Source organism: Phyllobates terribilis, unplaced genomic scaffold (genome assembly GCF_046119375.1).
Source record: "Phyllobates terribilis strain yellow unplaced genomic scaffold, ASM4611937v1 Scaffold_181__1_contigs__length_3860067, whole genome shotgun sequence".
Lineage (NCBI taxonomy): Eukaryota > Metazoa > Chordata > Amphibia > Anura > Dendrobatidae > Phyllobates > Phyllobates terribilis.
The window spans coordinates 3234058-3253923 of NW_027362941.1; the positions used below are offsets into that span (position 1 = coordinate 3234058).

Here is a 19866-nt window from a genome sequence, read left to right on the forward strand (position 1 = left end):
AGGGTACAAAGGAGGGCGACTAAGGTAATAAAGGGAATGGAGGGACTAGAATACCCAGAGAGGTTGTCAAAATTAGGCCTATTTACATTGGAAAAGAGAAGGCTTAGGGGAGACCTCATAAACATGTATAAATACATCAGGGGGCAGTACAGAGATCTCTCCCATGACCTGTTTATACCAAGGATGGTGACAAAGACGAGGGGGCACACTATGCGTCTGGAGGAAAGGAGGTTCCTGCACCAGCATAGAAGGGAATTCTTTACGGTCAGAGCCGTGAGACTCTGGAACTCTCTGGGAGAGGAAGTGGTGATGTCCAACTCACTTAATGAGTTCAAGAGAGGCCTGGACGCCTTTCTTGAGAACAATAAAATTACATCTTATGCTTAGTGATAGTTAATTAATCCAGGGATTTAATCTTACTGCCAGATTGGTGTCGGGAAGTGAATTTTTCCTCAGTGATGTAAATTGGCCTATACCTCATGGTTTTTTGTTGCCTTCCCCTGGATCAACGCTGCGGAATAGCTGCAGTGCACAAGAAATAGGCTGAACTGGATGGACGCTTGTCTTTTTTCGGCCTTATAAACTATGTAACTATGTAACCAATACCTCATATGTGGTCGAAAACTATTTTTGGAGGTACAGTGCAAATCTTAGAAGGAAAGAAGCGCTATATTGGAGTTCAGATTTCGCTGGAATGGTTTGAGAGGCACACCTGTGGTGTCAATATGCTCACTGCATTCCATTATGAATTCATTGGAGTGTGTAGTTTGTAAAATGAGGTCACTTATGGGGGTTTCTGCTGCTCTGCCACCTCAGGGGCTCTGCCAGTATGATACAGGTGCTTCTCACAAAATTAGCATACTATCAAAAAGTTAATTTATTTCAGTTCTTCAATACAAAAAGTGAAACTCATTATATAGAGTCATTACAAACACAGTGATTATTTCATTGTGTTCATTTCTGTTAATGCTGATGATTATGGCTTACAGCCAATGAAAACACGAAAATCATTATCTCATTAAATTAGAATACTTTATAACAACAGCTTGAAAAATGTTTTTAAAATCTGAAATGTTGGCCTACTTAAATGTATGTTCAGTAAATGCACCCAATACTTGGTCGGGGCTCCTTTTGCATCAATTACTGCATCAACGCGGCGTGGCATGGAGGCGATCAGCCTGTGGCACTGCTGAGGTGTTATGGTAGTCCATGCTGCTTTGATAGCAGCCTTCAGCTTGTCTGCATTGTTGTGTCTGGTGTCTCTAATCTTCCTCTTGACATTACCTCAGATTCTCTATGGGGTTAAGGTCAGGTGAGTTTGCTGGCCAATCAAGCACAATGAAACTGTTGTCTTTAAACCAGGTATTAGTACTTTTGGCAGTGTGGACAGGGGCCAAGTCCTGCTGGAGAATGAAATTTCCATCTTCAAAAAGCTTGTCGTCAGAGGGAAGCATGAAGTGCTCTAAAATATCCTGAAACACAGCTGCGCTGACTTTGGTTTTGATGAAACACAGTGGACCTACACCAGCAGATGACATGGCTCCCCAAACCATCACAGATTGTGGAAACTTCACACTAGACCTCAAGCAGTTTGGATTGTGTGTTTCTCTCCTCTTCCGCCAGACTCTGGGACCTTGATTTCCAAATTAAATGCAAAATTTACTTTCATCTGAAAACAACACTTTGGACCACTGAGCAACAGTCCAGGTCTTTTTTTCCTTAGCCCAGGGAAGACGCTTCTGGCGCTGTCCATTGGTCATGAGTGGCTTGACATAAGGAATGCGACACTTGCAGCCCATGTCCTGGATACATCTGTGTGTGGTGGCTCTTGAAGCAATGACTCCAGCAGCAGTCCACTCCTTGTGAATCTCCCCCAAAATTTTTGAATGGCCTTTTCTTCACAATCCTTTCAATGCTACGGTTATCGTGGTTGCTTGAGCACCTTTTTCTACCACACTTTTTCCTTCCACTCAACTTTCCAATAATATGCTTGAATACAGCACTCTGAACAGCCAGCTTCTTTAGCAATGACCTTTTGTGGCTTATCTTCCTTGTTGAGTGTGTCAATACTGCTTTCTGGACATCTGTCAAGTCAGCAGTCTTCCCCATCATTGTGGAGCCTACTGAAACAGACTAAGGGACCTTTTAAACGCTTATGAAGCCTTTGCTTGTGTTTTTTGTTAATTATTCTAATTTACCGAGATGACTTTTGTGTGGCGAGAATCAGGTGGGAAGAACCACTATTTGACCCTCGGAGTACAAATTATGGTGGAATAGTTTGCACACTCCATATATAGAGCTCTAAAGTGCCAGAAGAGGAGAATCCCCCTCAAGTGACCCCATTTTGGAGATTACATTCTCCTAGGAATTTATCTACAGGTGTAGTGACAATTTTAACTCCATGGATGTTTTCCAGAAATAAGCAGCAGTGGATGTTGCCAAGTGAAAATTGCAAATCTGCCAGTGTAGTGCCCAGTATGTTGTAGTGCCCATATATTACATATGTATTTATGGGTACATATTTCCAGAAGCACAGCTCGTGCTTCTAGAGATATGCACCTATAAATTAAGCGGGTTCTCATTGCTATAGAAATGCCAAACGTGTGGATGCTAAATGTGGTTTAGGTACACTGGGGCTCAGAAGGAAGGAAGGGCATTTGGATTTGGGAGCGCAGGATTCCCTTGATTTTTAATTTTGGGCAGGGGGGAGGGGGTGAGGATCCATAGCGCTTTTCCAGAGCCTTTGTACTACCAGTAACATGAAAGCCCATTATATTTCCATTGACAGATGACAGACCTGAGTGGGGACTTGCTTTTCTTGTGGATTGAGTTGAAGCCTTTATTGGGAACATTTTACATAACATTTTGGATCACGTTTATCCAGCGCTCTAAGCTGAGCACTTACATTGGGGTTTCCATCTAAATCTCTGAATGACGCGATTCATATGAAACTCCTGAGGGATCCTATAATGAGGCAGCACAGTTACTCTGGACTCCGTAAGGCCTCTATTAAGTGGAATCCTTTTCAGAGGTTCACAAAACTGTGGTCGACCACACGTTTATGCACGCTTAAAAAGACGGATCATAGGCCAGACAGCATCCACAATGTCCCCATCTGCCCCATTATAGGGAATCTTCCGTCGGGGGTTCCATCACAATTACTTATTTCAGACATGTAAACAAAATCAACAGCAGGTGAAGAATTGGTTTTATTTATTTTTTAGGAAGTTTTTTGTGCAGTATAATTAGATGACTTATTTGGGTTGGTGCGATTATAGCGATACCAGATTTATATATTTTTTTAGGTTCGGCTGCTGTCACATACTAAAAAGTATTTGCATCACCATATTTTGAGAGCTGTAATTTTTCTACATTTCTGCCAACAGTCATGTGAGGGCTTGTTTTCTGTGGGACGAGAAGATGTTTTTATTGGTACCAATTTCAGGCACATAACATTTTTTGATCGCTTTCTATTCAGATTTTTGGGAAGCAGAATGAACAAAAACCAGCAATTCAGGAATTGCTATATGTTTTTTTTTCTTATGCTGTTCACAGTATGGTAGAAGTTATAAGGCTTTATGCTTCGAGTCAGTACGATTACAGCGATACCACATTTATATCTTTATGTTATGCCGCTTTTACACAAAAAAAAATTTGTAGAAAAACAGAATTGTTTTTGCATCACTATATTCTGACAGCTATAACTTATTTCCCTGCTAAAGCAGCTGTACGGCGGCTCGTTTTTGCGAGACTAGATGACTGTTTCAGCTATAGCATTTTTATTTACATTCGACAATTTGATCGCGTTTTCTTCCACTTTTTTTGGCAGTATGATTTAAAAGATGGATTTTGGTGAGACCTTACCTGTAAAATCCTTTTCAGCGAAGGAAGGAAGGGAGAGACAGATCCATTACTAGTGGGTAGGCGGAGCCCCACAGGGATAGTTCACCTCAGATATATAAAAAGTGACGACCGGCCCCTCCAGCTTAGGCTCCTCCTACTCCCATGTTCCTCAGTCCGTACACAAGCTAAGGAAGAGCAGACAACACCAGCGGAACAACACAACCCCTTCTGAAAAATCAGAAATGTGAGAACAGGTTATGCATATAACAGAAAGAACGCACAGTCCCAGGCACTACTCACTGGACTTGACAACTGCGATGAGCTGGTAATGCTGGAACAGAGCCCTAGCGCGCCGACCCCAGTCCCGATGACTGCCATCAGAGAGGAGTTGCGCCGCATCTGTAAAACAATAATGCACTTCTGCCCTGGGAGGGTTCTGTGTCTCCCTTCCTTCCTTCGCTGAAAAGGATTTTACAGGTAAGGTCTTACCAAAATCAGTCTTTCAGCAGCAGAAGGGGAAGGAAGGGAGACACAGATCCATTACTAGTGGGACGTCCCAAAGCAGTCCAGAACTCAAGGGTGGGAAACAGTGGCAGAATCGCCAACACCCCAACAACTTAGTCAAGTGCGCAACAAGCGCCGAAAAGGAGATAAAGAGATAACCTAAACCACCGCCGCCTGCAGGACCCTGCGTCCCAAGGCCGTATCGGCGGAAGCATTCACGTCCACTTTATAAAATTTTGTAAAAGTGTGGACCGAGCGCCAGGTAGCCGCCCGGCAGAGCTGCGCTGCCGAGGCCCCCTGACGAAAAGCCCACGACGAACCAACAGCTCTCATGGAAGGAGCTCGAACCTTAACCGGACAAGGCTTGCCCTTGAGCCGGTACGCCTCCAGGATAGACGGACGTAACCACCGAGCTATAGTGTCCTTGGAGGCCCGCTGACCAGCAGGAATCACAAACAGAGTCCGACTTCTGAAACCCTTGGGTGATTGAAAGATAGAACTTCAATGCTCGCACCAAATCCAACGAGTGCAAGGCCCGCTCCTTTGGACTCTTCGGTTTCGGACAGAGGGAGGGCAACATGATATTGTGATTGACGTGGAAACTCTATACCAACTTAGGCAAAAAATCACCACGGGTATGAAGCACCACACGATCCGAGTGGAATTCCAGGAAAGGGGGCAAGCAAGACAGTGCCGCCAACTCAGAAACCCTTCTCATGGAAGTGACCGCCACCAGGAAGGCCACCTTCCAAGAAAGCAAGTAAAGCGTAGCTGAATCCAAAGGCTCAAACGGCCTATGTTGAAGAGCCTCCAAGACTAGATTGAGCCGCCAAGGAGCCACAAACGCCCTCCGAGGCGGAAACTGACGTGCAATCCCGCGAAAAAACGAACGCACATCTCTGCGCGAGGCAATAGCCTTCCGAAAAAGCACAGACAGTGCAGATACCTGACCCCGCAAGGTACTAACTGCCAGACCCTTGACCAAACCACATTGCAGACAGGTTTAAGAAGTTGGGAATGGAAAAAACACTCGGGTTTCTTGATGAACCAGACCACCATGAATTGAAGGCCTCCCCAGTTCTGTGATAAATCCTAGCCGTAGCTGGACCTCTGGCCGCCAGCAAGGTGGCAATGACATTGGCTGAAAACCCACGACAAGTCAAGATCTTGGTCTCAAGAGCCAAACGAAGAGACTTCAAGTCCGGATGGCGAAATGGCCCTTGGGTTAACAGGTCCGGACGAAGAGGCAGTGGAAACGGAGGCGCCGCCAGAAGACACACCAGCGTTGAATACCACGCTCTCCTCGGCCAATCCGGCGCCCCCAAAATCGCCGAGATCTGTTCGAGTTTGATCCGCCGGAGCACTAGAGGGAGTAAGCATACCGCAAAAACACGTAGATCAGCTCAAACTGGTCCCACGGGGCCACTAGAGCATCTACCGCCACAGCTTCCGGGTCCCTGTACCTGGACATGAAGGTCGGGATCCTGGCTTTCAACCTGGATGCCATAAAGTCCACTTATAGAGTCCCCCAATGGGAGCACAGCAGTGCAAAAACTTCCGGATGAAGGCTCCACTCTCCGGAATCCACCTGCTCGCGACTGAGGAAGTCCGCCGTGATATTCAGCGCTCCTGGGATATGAATCGCGGATATGGCTGGAACCCTGGACTCGGCCCAAACCAGGATCCGAGAGACCTCCATCATGAGTCTGGAACTCCTCGTCCCGCCCTGATCGTTGATATACGCAACAGCTGTCGCATTGTCCGTCTGAATCCGGACCGGCAGACCGCTCAAAGGGACCGTCCAATGTCGGAGACAGAGAAAAAATGCTCTCAACTCCAGGATGTTGATCGGCAGAGACGACTCCTCTGACGACCAGACCCCCTGAACCTAGAGATCGTTCCAAACCCCCCCCCCCCCCCCCAGCCAGACAGGCTGGCATCGGTGGTAAAGACTGACCACCATGGGAGGAGGAAGGATTTCCCCAGGGATAAGGCCTCCGGACGTAACCACCATCCAAGAGACTCTCGCACCCTGCGGGAGATACCGACACAGCGATCCAGCGAAGCTGGCGATCGATCCCAACGGGTCAGAATAAGATCTTGGAGACCCCGGGAATCAAATTGTGCAAACGGTACTGCTTCCATTGCCGCCACCATCAGACCCATAAGGCGCATACACTCCCGAAGGGACATAGTCATCGCCGACCTCATAGCCTGGACATGGTGACGAAGGTTCGCTTGTTTGTCCGGAGGTAGGGACACCGCTGCCCGTACCGTGTCGAAATGCATCCCCAAGAACAGGATTGACTGCGAAGGCTCCAAAGACAACTTCTTCCAATTGACCAGCCACCCGAAGTCCTCCAGGTGCTGAAGGGAGAGATCGCGGGCTGTCACCGCCTCCTCCGCTGTGGGCGACACAATTAACAGGTCGACCAGGTAGGGGAGAATTGCAACTCCTTGCCTTCGAAGGAGCGCCATGAGCGGCGCCAGAATCTTTGTAAAAACCCTGGGTGCCGAGGCCAACCCGAATGGTAGGGCCACAAACTGGTAATGGGCCTGAGCTATGGCGAAACGCAGGAAACGCTGGTGAGCCTTGCCAATAGGGACATGCAAATAGGCATCGCGGATGTCGATCGACACCAAGACATCGTACTGTGACAGGGCCGCCACGACAGAGCGAAGAGACTCCCTACGGAATTTCCGGGTCCGGACATAAAAAATTCAAATCCTTGAGGTCCAGAATGGGGCGAAACTTTTCATCCTTTTTGGGGACCACAAAAAGGTTGGAGTAAAACCCCCTTTCCCAGTCCTCCGGCGGAACCGGAACCACCACACCCTGCTGCAGAAGAGAGTCGATCTCCCGAAGCAGTGCGGCAGCCAGCTTGGGCTCGGACGGGATGCGTGACTTGCGAAACCTGTCCGGGAGTCGAGAATGAAACTCTATGAAATAGCCTGCCGACATAACCCGCGTCACCCAGGCATCCGATATGTGGGACGCCCAAAACGACTCGAATTGTAGCAGACGACCTCCCACCCGAGAGCCCTCGGGGGGGGGTTCCTGGCGTCAGTCTGCCTTATCGGGCTTTTGGTCAACCTCCCGTTTGTCCTGACGGAAGTGTTGTTTCCAGGGAGTACGGGATTTCTGGGTGGTCTTTTTCCCGGAAGACGAGGGACGACCCGATCTCCAAGAGGGCTGACGGAACCGTCCCCTGGGCCGAAAGGACCGGCGACCACTACCTGCAATAGACTTGCCAGACGTAGAAGCAGCTACCTTCCGCTGCGGCAAAGCCGAATCCTTGGCCTTTCCCTTGGCAATCAGCTCCATGAGGTCTGAACCAAAAAGCTGACCGCCCTTGTACGCCAGACTCCGCAAACCTTGTTTGGATACGGCGTCTCCAGTCCACTGTTTAAGCCACAGTGCTCTCCTGACTGTGACGGCCGAGGATTGAGCCCTGGACAGAACCGAAGTAGAATCCAGCACTGCGTCCCTGCCATATCGGGCCGCCTCTTCCAAAAACTGGAAGAGTCTTTCCACTTCAGACGGCGGATCCAACCACCGCAGAGAAGCCTCACCAGCCCACATGGCCCCCAAGGCCGCTCGGAGTCCATGACCCGCGGCCTCGTAGATGGAACTCGCCGCTAACTCCGTCCTTCTGTCCAGCGGTTCCTGTAGACTCGCCTACCCTTTAACAGGAAGCAAGGAGGATTTGCTCAGCTGAGACAATGGCACGTCCGCTACAGGAGAGGGGACCCAATTAGCGATAGTCTCCGTGGAGCAGGGATACAGGGCATCAAAGAACCGCAACCCCTGGAAGCGTTTATCCGGACACAGGCGTTCTTTCTCCACCGCTTCATTAAGTTCATCATGCGCCGGCAGTGTCGAACTAGCCCGACGCGACTCCTGATACAGACGGGCCGACTTGCCAGGCCTCGTCGCCTCTTCAGACAGCTGTAATGCTTCCCGCATGGCTCCAATAACAGCATCCACGCGGCCCGAAAGAGAAGCAGAGCGATCCTCTTCATCAGAATCGGAGATCTCACCAGCAGAGCTTGTCGGTGATTCCGAAGCCTCCGACGCGCTGCGCGGAGGAGACAGCGCCACCACAGGCCTGTGGCGCTTCTTGCCTCGTGACGTCGGATGGGACTTAGCTGATACCCAATGACCCAGGAGGTCAGACAGACCGTCTCTGGAGCGAGTGAGCGCCTCCACTTTAACATCACTGAGACCCCCGACAAGTGTCGAACCTGACGCCGTCGAAGACCCCGGCGCATCAGATACACGTGACCAATCCTGAAGCCGGCAGGGAGAGAGGTCCGCGCCCCTTGGACCCTGATCCGACATGCCCCCCACGCAGCTGCGAGCGTCGCGGATAAGGCAGTAATAACCCTTTACAATGGGTACAGTAACCGGGAATGTGTGATTCCGTTATCACAGCCTGTTCCCCCACAAAAAATTCACCAAGCACTGAAGGGTTAAAGCTTCTCCTTAGAGGGAGAAAAAACTACCCCAGCTCTGCAGAAGGTTAACCTATTACAGAAAGGGTTAACTGTTCTGATAAGGCCAGATCCCCAGAAGGGGTTAATGCTGCTGACCACGTAAAGCACCTTTGCCTTAGAAGGTCAGAGGTGTGCGTTCAGCAGAGAAGCAGCAGAGCTCTGCGCTGCAATGGTGAGAAAAAACAAAGGAATCTTCTGCCTTAAGAGACAGAAGTGACTCACCAGCTGGCCGTGTTGTTCCTGGAGCCTGTGTGTGTAAGGGGGGAGCAGGGAGAAGGAGGTAGGAGAAGGAGGTAGGAGAAGGAGGTAGGAGAAGGAGGTAGGAGAAGGAGGTAGGAGAAGGAGGGGTGCGGGGACAGCTTCAGCGCGCGCTTTTCAGAGGCTTCCTGCTTGAGGCTATGATGGCAGGCAGCCAAGAGTGCAAAGCCACGCCCGACACTAACGGAGCCCGTTCCTCTGTCCCTGCTCCCCTGCCACCCGGGGAAGAGGAGAGGGCTGTGCATCACCAGCTACTGTTCTCTGTGCTCAGCCAGTCATGGAATCTGCCCGCATGTGGGTCTCTGAGGGTCTTGTGATTCCAGCTCGGGGTTCGACAGGAAGGAAGCACCCGTCTCCTCAGCAGTCAGGGCCTTACACCGGGGTGCTGTACCCCACTGCCTGCAAGGACAAAAAGGCAGTCACCATTCTGTTAGTAACAGCGGCTGCCGCTGCAGCCGCTGAAGCACTCCACACACACAGAGGGCACTTACTCAGCTGAGCGCCACAGGGACCCCCAGGGATGTGTGGTGCCATGGCCCTTCGCTCCCCCCCACGGCAGAGCGCGCAGGGACCCCACATGAGCGGTGTGAGTCTCCGCCAGGGAGCGCCCTGCATCCCCCGAGGCCAGCAGGGTTTTGCGGGGACCTCCTTAGGGGGTACACAGAGCCGCCAGGGGAGGGCCAGGGGTCCCAGCAGCGCTGAGACCCCTTGAGACCTCTAGACCACGGGGGGTCCAGGTCTCCTGGTTAAAATAAAAAATTCTTCTGAGGAGCTGCAAAGGCAGCGACTATCCTCTGCGACCTCAAATTTTAGACTGAGGAACATGGGAGTAGGAGGAGCCTAAGCTGGAGGGGCCGGTCGTCACTTTTTATAAATCTGAGGTGAACTATCCTTGTGGGGCTCCCCCTACCCACTAGTAATGGATCTGTGTCTCCCTTCCTTCCCTTCTGCTGCTGAAAGCATAGTTTTGATCTAACTCTCAATTTCAGCAATTAAAACAAGTTTCTCAGGTCCATCCACTGTTCTAATATCTCAGGTGACAACCCAGGTTCAGAAGGCATCCCGTGGAGAGCCTCCAAGAGCAGTGGTACCGATTTCTGAGGTCAGGCCTACCTGGATCCCTGAAGCCACGGTCTGTCCTGCTGGGCAGTCCCGAAGCGCAACCAGGAGGGTGCAGGCGGTCCTGACTGGAGTGGTCACGCGGAGGCACTGAGGATCGCGTGGGGATCGGCTCCCTCCTGCCGCAAAGGACAAGATACAGTGACCAGAGAGAAGTGCTGCAACTGCTGAGTTGCTGTCCCGTAAGATCCGGAGTGGAGGTAGGGGAAGCCCCTGAGCCGCATCTGCCGCCTGAGGGGTTTCTCGTCACAGAAGCGCCCGCCATCTTGGGGAGAGTGAGACCCGAGGAGAAGCTGGTTATTAGCAGCACAGACTGACAGAGGCCACAATAAATCCACACTGGGCAATCCAATAGAACCGGGTCATCACCCTTCCACTATAAAACCTATAGATACTGCTCTATAGGTGGGAAAAAAAAAAAAAAAAAGCCTGTGCACATGAAAATCCTCTAGTGGGCTCCTTTTTTCACTTACTAATATACAGAAGCTCTCTAATATCACCATCGCAGAGTCTCTGTCGGCATCTTGTGGATATATGCAAAATAACACCATAACCAGTCTTAACCCGATACTGCATCCAAGATTTATTACTGCTACCCTCTAATACCCAGCCACGGTGTGGCATAAACTCTATAAAATCTATAAATGGACAATAGGCAGTTTGCTGTGATGACTATGAAATAAGAACAACCTGCAAAATATGAATCTGTAAGTCTTCCGGTTAAGGCGCCGACCATGTGAATTCTAATTAACCGCTTATGTTCTCCCCTATGGTTTCCCATTTAACCATCTGATCCCCACATTCAGAGCCCTCAAGGTCTTTCTTGTTGTCACCTAGCTGAAGGCCATCTTTAAATACCAACTTTTGTGTTTATGGACCACTATCTCCTTCGTAGTGGGCAAAAGCAGCCCACCTCTTCTCGCCATATTGGCATTTCTAATCATACCAAGATGGCCTCAATTCTTGATCAAGAGAAACAACTCTCCCAAATAGATGGTGACGAGGAGGCATGCCACTCCCTTAGACCACCCCGCACATTTTCGGTAAGGAAAGGTGACACATAAATGGACCCATCGGAACTGGCAGCTGAGCTCACAGCTAAATTGCTACCGGAAATTAAATCTATCATTCAATCTACACTTAATTCTGCCCTGATGGACTTACAGGTTAGGCAAGATGAACAAGCTGAACAGCTGACTGATTTAGAATCGCTGGTATCGACCATTGAGGATGACTCCAAGGAGGACCAAGCAAAAGTGACAGCTATTGCTCGTGAAAACATGATCCAGAGAGACCGTATTGATGACCTGGAGAATCGCTCCTGGCGGAGCAACTTGCGTCTGGTCGGACTACCGGAATCATATCCCCAAAGTGTACTGAAACCACTATGTGAAAACGATATCCCAAAAGCTCTAATTTTACCTGAAGGCAGAAAGGTGGAAAGAGTACAAAGGATTGGCCCCCCCGCCCTCAACATCCACGAATAGGGACACATCCAGACCTAGACAGGTCATCATTAAATTCCTGGATTTTAACGATAAAGCAGACCATTATAAGAACTTATAAACAACTCAATCTCCCGTTGGTCATTGAGGATCATAAAATTTTGCTCTGAGGATTATTCCATTGAGGTGACCAGAAAACGCAAAGCATTTAGCTCCATCTGCACTAGACTCCATAAAGAAAAGGTCCACTTTCAACTCCGCTACCCAGCTACTCTACGATTGAAGACTCAAATGGCTTTTTGTGAATTCATATCTCCGGACAAAGCTGAACCTTTTGTCAATAACCTGCTGTGCCCAGGGGTCAGCCCGGATCGGACCCCTCAAGATGACAACGAGGTTTCATCTCCAAGAACCTCAGAGAGGTTCGGAAGCCGAACAGGTAAAGGAGAACGGAGACCTAACAAAAACGTGACAAAAAAAAGTTAATTATTCAGGAAGTTATCCTCTCTACACATGGGATGCCTCGATCTGAGTGGCCAATTGGAAATTGCTGCTTCCCTCTCTCTCTTTGGACTCCTAATACAGTAAATGACAAGTTTTATTAATTGGGGGTGGAGGGACAGAACTGGGAGCAAATGAGAGGAAAAAGATAAAAAAAAATGAAAATAACAAAACGGGAGATTTTATTTGAAAATCTTATACACATGGTCGGACAGAAGTGAAGCCCAGGGGAAAGGTTTTTCCTAGCGAGCTGGGACGAAATGCCTCATCTCATTCTAGGACTAATATGTTCTACGGTTTTGAATGTTTGTTGTTCAATTTTGGTATATAATGTTGAAAATGATTTCCGTTTCTTTATTTCTGTTGAATGCCATCATTATTTTACAAATACCCTACCAATTCGATTTAACCATATTACTTCTTTTTATGTATATTGTGTCATGGAACGTTAAGGGTTTGAGATCTCCCCAAAAACGTATGAAAATCCTCAGACATCTAAAATGCCTAAAACCTGACATAGCCCTCCTTCAGGAAACACGTCTTCCAGAGACAGATTTCCCTCTGATGAAGTTATGGGTGGGCGCCGTTTATGGTTCATCTTCAGTGAATAGAAAGGCTGGGGTCCTAATTCTTATCAACAAACACTTCTCACACCAGATTATCAGCCAACAAATAGATAGTGATGGTAGATTGGTTCACTTAACAATAACTACGTCCTGCAGGGTTTTATCCATTTATAATGTACTAGCTATTGAACCCGTTCTACGCCCGGGTGGCGAGCATTTTTATTGGTATATGGTCTCCCATGCTGGTATTGCTGCCCCCATCCTGTCCCCACCATCCTATCCTGGTATGAATGGCACCCCTCACCCCCAATCCTGGTATGCGTGGCACCCCTCACCCCCAATCCTAGTATGCGTGGCACCCCTCATCCCCAATCCTGGTATGTGTGGTACCCCATCCCTCATCCCGGTATGCGTGGCACCCATCATCCCACATCCCGGTATGCGTGGCACCCATCATCCCACATCCCGGTATGCATGGCACCCCTCATCCCAATTCTGGTATGTATGGCCTCCTCATCCCAGAAACCTGGTATGCATGACACCCAATCCCTCATCCTAGTATGCATGGTACCCCTCATCCTGGTATGCATGGTCCCCTCACCCCCCAATCCTGGTATGCATGGTCCCCTCACCCCCCAATCCTGGTATGCATGGTCCCCCTCATCCTGGCATGCATGGTCCCCCTCATCCTGGCATGCATGGTCCCCTCACCCCCTAAGCCTGGTATGCGTGGGACCCCTCACCCCCCAATCCTAGTATGCATGGTCCCCTCATCCCCCAATCCTGGTATGCATGGTCCCCTCATCCCCCAATCCTGGTATGAGTGGAACCCCTCACCCCCCAATCCTGGTATGCATGGTCCCCTCACCCCACAATCCTGCTTTGTGTGGTACCCCTCACCCCCCAATCCTGGTATGCATGGTCCCCTCACCCCACAATCCTGGTATGTATGGCCCCCTTATCCCTTTCACACTGTACACATATACAATAAAATAAACAGTAATACTCACCTTTCTTCCCTGTGCTCCAGCGCTGCTGCGTCCTGTTCAGCCGGTGGCCGTGGAAGGAGTGCGGCGCCGAAGCACCGCGCTGTCCGGCGCCATTTTGCTGAAGACACACTGCTAATGTGTCTTCTTAAGTAAAATGGCGCCGGATAGCGCTATACGCAAGCACCGATCCGACGCCTCACTCCTGCCCCGGTCTCCAGCGAAGAGAGGCACCATGGCAATGCTCCTCCCGGTCAGGTAAGTATCTAAGTATGGCGCCGGAGATAGGGGTATGCGTTCAGTGTCTACGCATAACGTGATCTCCAGTGCCATATACTCCTCTTACCTGTAACGGCTCGATGTGTGATTCTGTCTAGAGCCAGACTGCTTGTCGCGCATGCGCAGTCTATAAAGGCTTCAGACAGAGACACGCATCCCCGGTTATATTATAGATATGCACCTATTGTAGGAAATAAATCCTTTTTCAAATAGTTGGAAACTAGACTTTTGCTAGACCTCAACGCCAATAAAATAGTAGGTGGTGACTTCAATTCAGTAGTGTCGGTACATGAAGACAGGAAAAATACTACAGGCATCATACAGTCAACAATTACACATGACAAGATGTTGTCACCTCTCTTATCCACATATTACTTAGTCGACTCATGGAGGTTCCTTTATCCTGGCAAGAGAATTTCCGCATTTCTCTCACGCCAATGATTCATGGTCCCTAATCGATTATATGTTTGTTTCCCCTTCCCTGTTGGCCAAATTGATCTCTGTACACATAGACAATATCACTATTTCGGACCATGCTCCAGTAATTCTGGAACTATCTCAGTCTTTTCCCAGAGGCACAGATTTTCTATGGAGATTTCCCAATTACTTCTGTAAAGATGACCCTTATCTTCTCCCTCAAATTATGGTGGCAAAAATTTATTTCAGACAATGCGGAACACCAAAACAACCCAATATTACTGTGGGAGTCGGCCAAGGCAGTGCTCAGGGGGAAAATATTGTCGTATACATTTTCCCACAAAAAAAAAAGTTCTAAAGAGATATGGGGAACTCTCTACTGGCTTAAAACAAGCCTACACCAAATTCTTACTTGACCTATCCATCATAAATAAAAAACACTGGTCACAAAAACAAGTGTAACTCAATCAATACGCCGACTTGAGGTAAAAATTTCACTTATCCAAATCTGAAGCTTACTTTTATAGATTCGGAAATAAATAGGGCAGATGTTGGCTAATTTAGCTAAGGGGATGAGAAAACCACAGGGAATTTTTCATTTAAAAAGTACCAATGGGGAAATCCACACCAACCTTAAAACAATAAACGAGATATTAGGTTCTTTTTATAAAGACCTCTACAAAAATTCAAATCAAACCCCCTCCTCCTCAATTACACTTTTAGATAAAGTTAAGCTACCCATCTTCTCAGAGAAACAAAAAGCTATTTTAAACTAACCTCTTTGAAAGAGGTCACGAATACAATTAAGAATCTAAAACTGAACAAAGCTCCCGGCCCAGATGGTTACACAAATGAATTTTTTCAAATCTCGGAGAGGAAATTTCCCCATTATTGGAATAAATTTTTAATAAACTATCTCAAGGCGACCCCTTTTTTTCTTCTGCAAACACAGCGTATATTAAATTACTACTAAAACCAGATAAAGACCCCCCAGCTCATACAGACCAATCTCTCTCATTAATACTGATATTAAGATCATATCTAAAATAATGGCTGACAGAATGGCATCCATCTTACCCTATCTCATTTCCCCTGCCCAGGCAGGCTTTGTAAAAGGTCGCTCGGCCACACTAAATATCAGAAAAGTACTACTGGTACTAGATAAAATTCACTCCTTATCTGATTTAAAGGGCTTCCCAGCGATTGTTTCCTTGGATGCAGAAAAAGCTTTTGATAAGATCATATATAGCCACTCCCAATTTATATTAACAAAAATGTCACTATCAGGCCCCTTCTTTAACTGCATTTGTAATCTATACTCATCTTTAAGGGATTAGGTTTACACCCCAGGTTTCCTGTCCACTCTATTCCCCCTTGAGAAAGGAACGAGGCAGGGTTGTCCGCTGTCCCACCTCCTCTTCAACTTGGCTCTGGAGCCCTTAGGCTATGTGCCCACGATGCAGAAATGCTCAGGATTTTTTCCTGAGCGTTTCTGCATCTCCCTGGCAGAAAAAAAAACATGCGAATTGTACATGCGTTTTCCTTCCAGGGACATGCATTTCCGCATGCGGGTTGACAAGCGCTTTCCAGGCGATAGCATCACTTGGAAAGTGCTTGTCAACTTGGTCACACTATATAAATCCATGCAAACGGCATGGATTTATAGAGTGTGACCGAAAGAATGGTAAAAAATAAATCTATACTTACCTTCTGATGGCCCCCGGTGTCTTGTTTCGCTCCGTCCTGGCTGCCGGCAGCGGTACACTGAAGGACCTGCCGACGTCAGTGTTGCGTGACCCGTCACATGACTGACGTCAGAGCATGTCCTTCAGTCCATCGCATGAAAGGACGAGTGCAGCGGGGGCTGCCAGAAGGTAAATATAATCTTTGTTTATTTTATTCTTTTTTTACAGGTTCTATGGTACTCGGGTCCAGAGGAGAGTCTCCTCTCCTCCAGACCTAGGTACCATTCGCACATTGAACGCATGCATTAAGCATGTCCTTATCTAGTGAAGCGGAATACATGCGTTCTAATGCAAGTCAATGGCGGCGAAAACGCAGCACTTCCGCAAAATAATTGGTAGTGCTGCGTTTTTTTCCGCAATGATAATCCGCAGCGGAAATTTCCGCAGCATGTGCACAGTACATGCGGATTATCATTGGGGAACATGGCAGGCCTTCTACCATGCATTTTTTAAGCGTTTCTGCAGCGTTTTTGAAGCTGCGGAAATGCTTAAAAAACACATCGTGGGCACACAGCCTAAGTCCGCATCTTGTCTGATCCAAGCACTTTCACAGGCATTCAGTTTACTAGAAAAATCCATTCAGGTGGCTTTTTTTTGCTGACGATGTCATTTTATTTATGTCTGCCCCCACCCAATATCTACCTATAGTATTAGGGCCCCGTAACACTAAGCGACGCTACAGCGATCCAGACAAAGATCGTTGCTGCGTCGCTATGTGGTCGCTGGTGAGATGTCAAACAGTCAGATCTTCCCAACGACGCAGCAGCGATGCAGCGACCCGTAACGATCTGTATAACGATGCACGCCTATGTGTTTCTGTGTCGGAGTCGTTAACAAGGTCGTTGGTAAGGTGTCAAACACAGCGATGCATGCTACCCAGCGGGGCCTCAACGATCAAAGAAATGTCCAGACCATTCTGACACGACCAGCGATCTCACAGCAGGGGCCTGGTCGCTGCTAAGTATCAAACGTAGCGAAATCGCTACTGAGGTAGCTGTTGTGTCACAAAACTAGTGACTCAGCAGCGATCTCGCTTAGTGTGACGGGGGCTTTAGACTTACTTAAAAATTTGGGCTCTTATTCAGGGTTTAAAATCAATGTTAAAAAATGTGAAATACTCCCATTAACCGAAAAAAAACTCTGCCCAGATGGGTCTTTAAATGGTGGCACCCTCACATATCACCTACCTGGGAATTAAAATAGGCTGTTTGCCTTCATCTATATACACCTTAAACTACCCTCCTCTTAAAAAAAAAATCAATCAATTTAAGTCATGACAAGATTTGCCTCTATCTTTTATGGGTAGGGCACATTTGGTAAATATGATCAGTACAGCCAGAATTATGTATCAACTACAAACCTTACCATAAAGGCCCCGTCTCACATAGCGATATCGCTAGTGAGATCGTTGCTGTGTCACGGTTTTGGTGACGCAACAGCGACCTCACCAGCAATGTCGTTATGTGTGACACTTCGCAACGATCAGGCCCCTGCTGTGAGGTCGCTGATCGCTGCAAAGTGTCCTGGACCATTTTTTGGTCGTTGGCCTCCCCCGCTGGCCAGCACACATCGCTGTGTGTGACCAGCGGGACCAACGATCAGGCTGGTATCCATGGTAAACATCGGGTTACTAGGGGCACGCGCGCACTTAGTAACCCGCTGTTTACCATGGATACCACTCTGCTACGGTGCACAGGAGGTTACCGCTCACTGTAGCAGAGTCGTATCCATGATAAACATCGGGTTACTAAGTGCGCGCGTGCCCCTAGTAACCCGATGTTTATCATGGATACGGCTCTGCTAAGGTGAACGGTAACCTCCCGCGCACCGTAGCAGAGTGGTATCCATGGTAAACATCGGGTTACTAGGGGCGCACTTAGTAACCCGATGTTTATCATGGTTACGAGCCTGCTCCTGCTTCAGCAGCAGGCTGGCAACCGGGAGCAGGACATCGTGGAACGATTTTTTCCACGATGTCGCTGTTCCCCTCATCGCTGGTGAGCCTGCCTGTTTGACAGCTCACCAGCGATGTATTAGCGACGCAGCAATGATCCCTGACAGGTCGTATCGTTGTCGGGATCGCTGCTGCATCGCTTAATGTGACGGGGCCTTTACTCCTAAAACACACGGACGTAACTATACTCAGTCACTTTATTTTATCAGAGTATCAACAGGATTGCATGTTAATTAAACTGATGTAAGTTACATTGTTAAGTTCTTTTATTATATTGTTTTGCTTTACCAATCAAATATATAAGAACTCTCTCTTTATACCCTGTCTGTGAACAGGTATCTGATTATTCCCTTAATCTGGTATGTTTTATTTCTTTTTGAAAAAGTTAGTAAAAATTATATATTTAAAAAAAAAAAAAAAAAAACACGCATTGTTTTTTGCCACGTTCTTCCTTTAAATTTTTTTTTTATGCCGCTGACTGAACAGGTTAAATAGTGTGACAGTTTTATAGGTTGGGATGTCCCTGATGTGGCAATACCAAATGTGCATTTTTTTTTTTTTTTTAACAGAAGTTTATATTTTATTTATTGGTTTAATATTTTTTTTAAAATATTTTTACAATTAACTTTTTTTTCACTTTTCGGAACTTTAACTTTTATTGGTCTGACCGCTGGTATAATGCATTGCAATACACCAGCACTGCAATGCATTATACCAGTCAGTGCTGCACTGACAAGAAGGCTCTTAGAGCATGCTCTGAGCATAGTCAAACTGGCTGGCCGTAGCTGGGTGACCCGGATGTACAACCCCTGGCAAAAATTATGGAATCACTGGGCTTGGAGGATGTTCATTCAGTTGTTTAATGTTGTTGAAAAAAAAGCAGATCACAGACATGGCACAAAACTAAAGTCATTACAAATGACAACTTTAGGGCTTTAAGAAACACTAAAAGAAATAAAGATTAATGTGGTACTCAGTAAGGGTAATTTTTTTCAGACCAATCAGAGTATTTACTTGTCAAGTAAAAGTAAACCCAATGTTTACTTTCGTAAACATTTGTCAATGGTGTCACAATTATCGCAGACCGGGAAGGTCACGCCGAACCACCAGCTGTGAACTTCTGAGCGAACAGCTCTCTGCTGCCCCCTATCATCTGGACAATTACACTAATGGCCGACGATCAATGTAGGAGGTCGCAGACTGTTTGCATTAACAGGTTAGTTATTGGAAAACTAACAGTACGTGTATGACATATACACCTCCGGATTCCAAACACATGAAATATTCACTGCTTAAAAAAATAAAGGGAACACTCAAATAACATCCTAGATCTGAATGAATAAAATATTCTCACTGAATACTTGGTTCTTTCAAAGTTGAATGAACTAACAACAAAATCACACAAAAATCATCAATGGAAATCAAATTTATTAACCAATGGAGGCCTGGATTTGGAGTCACCCCCAAAAGTAAAGTGGAAAAACACAATACAGGCTAATCCAACTTTGACGTAATGTCCTTAAAACAAGTCAAAATGAGGCTCAATATTGTGTGAGGCCTCCACATGCCTGTATGACCTCCCTACAATGCCTGGGCATGCTCCTGAGGAGATCGCGGATGGTCTCGTGTGGGATCTCCGCCCAGACCTGGACTAAAGCATCCGCCAACTCCTGGACAGTCTGTGGTGCAATGTGACGTTGGTGGATGGAGCGAGACATTATGTTCCAGATGTGCTCAATCGGATTCAAGTCT

General features: G+C 47.5%; 1 protein-coding gene and 1 long non-coding RNA gene across 8 annotated transcripts in view; both read right to left on the minus strand.

Annotated features, from left to right (window-relative positions):
- EYA3 (EYA transcriptional coactivator and phosphatase 3) overlaps window positions 1-19866 on the minus strand; it is a 373281-nt gene that overhangs the window by 247977 nt on the left and 105438 nt on the right. The window contains exon 1 of one of the 7 annotated variants that reach the window (XM_073664984.1): window positions 3865-4004. The exons of the other annotated variants lie outside the window; for them this stretch is intronic. The gene's annotated coding sequence lies outside the window, so the exon portion shown is untranslated. Of the gene's footprint in view, window positions 1-3864; window positions 4005-19866 lie in introns of those variants that run through there. 7 annotated transcript variants of the gene reach the window in all.
- LOC141212706 (uncharacterized) lies at window positions 3863-9201 on the minus strand. The gene is made up of 2 exons (XR_012282400.1): window positions 9067-9201; window positions 3863-4071 (listed from the first exon to the last, which is right to left on the minus strand). It is a non-coding gene; the product is annotated as an uncharacterized lncRNA (long non-coding RNA).